Genomic DNA, 5,283 nt, shown 5'->3' with positions numbered 1-5,283 from the left:
CAAAGAAATGGGGAAAACCTATAAGTATAGGGCTTAGCCCTATAGCCCTTTTCTATAACCAGTCCCTCTGTAAACTCTGAAGGGGACCAGAAAATACATCCTCCAGAGCACACAGTCCTGTCAACATTGAAAGGGAAGAACTTGCTATGTTCGGTTAAAATTGATGGCCTTGCTGGGCATAGGTGAAAGAAGCCCTTGGTCTTGTGAAGGCTAGATGCTCCAGTGTGGGGGAATTTGAGGTCAGGGAGGTAGGAGTGGATGGGTAAGTGGGGGCACATCCTCATAGAAGCAGGAGGAAGGAGGATGGGATAGGAGGTTTCTGGGTAGGGAAGAAATGGGGAAAGGGAATAACATCTGAAATGTAAATAAAATATCCAATAAAAATTAACTTTAAAAAAAAACCTGTTGTCTTCTCTCTGGCTTGCTTGTCACCACAGATCTCATCAGATAGGGGTAGACCTGGAGACCATGACTGTGGGATCTAGGTATGGGAAATTGAATCAATGATCTGTCTAGATCAGTAGTTTAAATTCATGTGATCCATGTCTGGGGCTCAGAATCATGTCAGTGTGCCAAGTTTGATAAAAATAACACCAAAGATTCAGTCTTCTCCCTGTTCTGGTTCACCTTGCAATGCCCTAGTGTTGGGACCATAACTAAAGTCTCACTGTGAATGCTTCCATAGTACCTGTACTGAAGCATAAGATAATGGGAAAATATAATTTCTAAATGTACAACACCAAAACCTAGCCTGTGGAAAATTCTTTCTACTACAAGATTTGTGAAGCTGGAATAAGCTTAACTGTCATTCCTATCCTCTTAGAGATATGTTCCATAAAATACTACCTACAGTCACTATATATAACAAATATATGTTTAGACTTAATTATAAACATATGTTTATAAAATATAATTATTCTGTTCTTAGGATACAAGCCTATAGCAGGCTATACTGGCTGGTTTTGTGGGTCAACTTGACACAAGCTGAAGTTATCACAGAGAAAGGAGCCTCCCTTGAGGAAATACCTCCATAAGACCCAGTTGTAAGGCATTTTTTCAATTACTGATCAAGGTTGGAAGGGCCCATTGTGGGTGGTGCCATCCCTGGGCTGGTAGTTCTGGGTTCTATAAGAAAGTAAGCTGAGCAAGCAAGGGGAAGCAAACCAGTAACATCTCTCCATAGCCTCTGCATCATCTCCTGCTTCCTGACCTGCTTGAGTTCCTATCCTGACTTCCTTTGGTGATGAACAGTAATGTGGAAGTGTAAGCTGAATAAATCCTTTCCTTCCCAACTTGCTTCTTAGTTATAATGTTTGTGCAGGAATAGAAACCCTGATTAAGACACAGGCTAACACCAGGAGTAATGTGTGTTTGAATCAAATGTTACATATCCCAGTAACAAAATTTTTAAAAGTCAAATTAAGCTTCCAAAGGAAAGTAATTGTCCTTCTGTCTCTTATAGAAAAGTAATATTGTAAACTTTTAACAAAAAAAAAAAAAATGTTCACAAAAGTGAGTAGAAAAATATAGCAGTATAACATGCAGTTAAAGAAAACATTGTTACTTTTGTAGGGAAAGGCCTGGGAGTTTACCTTATTTACAATTAACCTGCTACTGTTTTACAAGTGCTGACAGAAGATACAGGCCCCCAGACTTTATTACTCATAGAATAGACTCAACCAAAGTCATTCTCATGTGTCAGTTCAGGGAAGCCAATTCCCTCAAAAGGATGTGAGCTGGGTGCCAGGTCACACTTGAGCACAGAGGAACATAGCAGAAGAACCCTGAGAACCTACCCTCTAAAGATGGACCCTAAAGATGGACCGTGAGCCATCAGGTCAATATAATGCCCTTGTGTTGGAGGGGCAGGAGTGTTCTGCCTCCCACTCCTGAGTGAAGAAACACTAATATCTTCTATAGTTCTATGCTATGCAATCATGATTGAAAACTAAATCCAAACCAACCTAGGATGTATGTTCTTTAGATTTGAGAAATGCAGCAAAGCCACAGAAATTTATCTCAGAGGACAGAAAGAAAATATTGGGGGAGGGGGGAATAAGAGGTTCTGTTAATGCCAAAAAATCAAAATATGGCTACCATGTTATACATAAGCTTAACCTTGCTTAAATCGTATTTTTTTTTCTGCCAGAGTATTTTTCCTCCAGGCCAATAAGTTAGGGCTCCTGGTTTCTTCAGCTTCCTGCAGGTTCTGCCTCCTTGGTTCCTATGTTCACCTTCACCTGGAAGCTTCAGGGTTTTCCAGGCTCCTCTTTATTTGCTCTGTGTTTATAGTTGTAAAGCATGCAGCTTCTAACTACAGAAAAGCGATTCCCTGCTCACAGAATTCTGAGTTATAAGATTCCCATCTGCTGTCTATTCATTTGTATATTAAACAACCTCCCAATTATGTTCTTTGGCTCTGGGAAGTCTCATTTCATGAAAACCCAAAACTCACATGAGATTCTGTTTCTCTGAGAATTAAAATAAAGGACCAAGGCTGAGTTGTGTCTGTTTCTTCATGCACTGGAAGGCTTAAAAAAAAAAAAAAATAGGGGATAGAGTTGATGAGATTCACAAAGAGAAAGCTTTATTATAAATTTGAAAAAATCACATATTTAAAGCCTCCTAGCAGCTTTGATCACACAAGTCATTAAAAGTTATTCAAAGAAACTAAACTTACTTTTAGTAGTTGTTCTCAAATAAGATAATAACTTTACAGGCCACAGCAGCATAACACCAGATAACCCCTATAGTAAGAGTTGAATCTCAAATCTATATTTAATGTGCTCATGCAAATATTTGGATGTTCATGATCTTCTACTCCAAAGTACAGAATGGACCCAGTGTCTAAAAGAGTAACACTGGGTTTGTGGGCTTATGCTTACTCGGTTTTATTGATACATAATTGACAAAAAAAAAAAAAGAGTTATATATAATGTTAAGGTCTATGATGAATGATCTTTTAATATAATCACACTGCTACTGTGACAGTGTAAAATAATTCTCACTATCAAACTAATTCACATATTCATCACCTCATGAAATTTGCAGCCTTTTGTGCATGCTATAAGAAAATTTAAGATTATTCTCAGCAATTTTAAATTATTCAATACAGTATTCTTTACTATAGAAGAGGATCCACACTTACTTCTCATCTAGAAAGACACTGTCGGCTTCTATTACCTTATTTGCCCTTTGGAGAGAAGCTAAGGATGAAAATTAAGCTTCTTTCTCCCCTTGAGGTAAGGGCAATCTCCTTCTACTGCAAGACAATGCTAATGATCCTATTTCTACTGTATTAACCAAGTGCTGGACAATGTTCTAAGCACTTTGTGACCCCCATCACAATCCCTGAAGCTATATGCAATTAGTTCCCCATTTTAAAACTATAAAGGGGAAGCCGCGACTTACCGTGCAGACATGGCCAAGTCCAAGAACCACACCACACACAACTAGTCCCGCAAATGGCACAGAAATGGCATCAAAAAACCCCGGTCACAAAGATACGAATCTCTTAAGCGGGTTGACCCCAAGTTCCTGAGGAACATGCGCTTTGTCAAGAAGCACAACAAGAAAGGCCTAAAGAAGATGCAGGCCAACAATGCAAAGGCAGTGAGTGCATGCGCAGAAGCCATCAAGGCCCTTGTGAAGCCTCAGGTCACCAAGCCCAAGATGCCAAAGGACCCCAGCCACAAACTCAGCCGCCTGGCTTTCATCGCTCACCCCACGCTTGGGAAGCGGATTCAAAGCTACATGGCCAAGGGTCGTAGGCTCTGCCAACCAAAGCCCAAGGTTCAAACCAAGGCCCAGGCCAAAGCTCCAGCTAAGGCCCAGGCCAAAGCTCCAGCCCAGGCTCCTAAAGGTGCCCAGGCCCCTGTGAAGGCCCCATAGAAAAGGCTCCTGCCAGTGTGAAGACAGATGGACTGCCGTGACACACCTACCCACACACTATTTGTAGATGACCAGTGTCCTAGGCTGTTTTTACAAATAAACTCGAGGCAAGAAAAAAAAAAAAAAAACTGTATAAAGGTGCTTGGAGAGATGGCTCAATGGTTAAGAGAGTGCACTGCTCTTCCAGAGGATCCAAGTTCAGTTCCCAACACTTCAGGTCAGGTGTCTCACAACTGCCTATAAGTTCAGCTCTGGATCAGACGCCCTCTTCCAGCCCCTGAAAGAGCCTACTCACATGTGACACACATTTACATAAATACATGTGCATATATATAAATAAAAATAAATCTTTCCTAAGAAAAAAGATATATAAACTGAGGCAGAGAGGTAAACCAATGCACCTAAGACCCCATGGATAGTAGAACTTAGGGTTTGAATTCAGTCTGATTCTAATCTGTCTGTGCTTTGCAAGGACAATACTAATGTGAGTGATATTTGTTGAATACTTACAATATTCTAATCACTGGAATAACTGCTTGCTGTTCTTTGTTGAATCAAAACCTAAAAAAATCCCTGTCATTGTCCCATTATAGACTGAAAAGCTAAGCTGTCAAGAAGTAAACAGGGGTCATATTCTTAGTAAACAGTAGAGGTCATATGACTATCATGACAAAGCTGGAAGTTGCTTCTTGTAACTAAGGTAATATTTACAAAGGTGAGTGTAGTCTTTACAAGAAATGAGGAAAGCTGTACTTCAACCTGCACTGCCTGAGAACCATTCCCACTTGAAACAACCTTCTCTTTCTCTTGCCTCTACATGCTTACTCACAGGTCTTCAGGCAGCTTAGCCAAGTAGCACAATGAGAACCGAACATGTTGTCTTCTGTCATGGAAACAATGTCCAATCCAAACATTAAACAGCAAGACACCATGAAAGAGAGAGGTGAAAGGAAGAAGGAGGAGAAGGAAGATGAAGAAAAGGAAAGAGGAGAAAAAAGAAGCAGGGGGTGAGGTGATGGTGGGCCTTCATGGTCTGAAGAGAAACTATAGAACACTGACAGGACAGAGGCTCTGAAAGAAGAGACTCTTTTACTCTTTCTCAAGAGCCATCAGGAGTCATAGGGTAATAAAGGGGTCACAGCTCTGACAGTTTCAGCACAGGTCCCACACAGTCCTTGGGTTAACCATCACCTTGTGCAGTGGTTCTCAACCTTCTTAATGCTGTGACCATTTAAAACATTCCTCATGTTGTGGTGACCTCCAACCACAAAATTATTGTTGTTGCTGCTTCATAACTGTGATCTGCTAGTGTTATGCCTCATAATGTAACTATCTGTGTTTTTGGTGGTCTTAGGCAACCCCTGTGAAAGGGCTGTAGACCTCAGAAGAATC

General features: G+C 40.7%; 1 pseudogene; it reads left to right on the top strand.

Annotated features, from left to right (window-relative positions):
• Positions 1-3,420: 3,420 nt before the first annotated feature.
• LOC117704029 (large ribosomal subunit protein eL29 pseudogene) lies at positions 3,421-3,955 on the top strand (annotated as a pseudogene).
• The last annotated feature ends 1,328 nt before the right edge of the window (positions 3,956-5,283 follow it).

Source organism: Arvicanthis niloticus, chromosome 2 (genome assembly GCF_011762505.2).
Source record: "Arvicanthis niloticus isolate mArvNil1 chromosome 2, mArvNil1.pat.X, whole genome shotgun sequence".
NCBI lineage: Eukaryota > Metazoa > Chordata > Mammalia > Rodentia > Muridae > Arvicanthis > Arvicanthis niloticus.
Note: the sequence above shows the minus strand (reverse complement) of the source record. Positions and strands in the feature narration are given on the sequence as shown.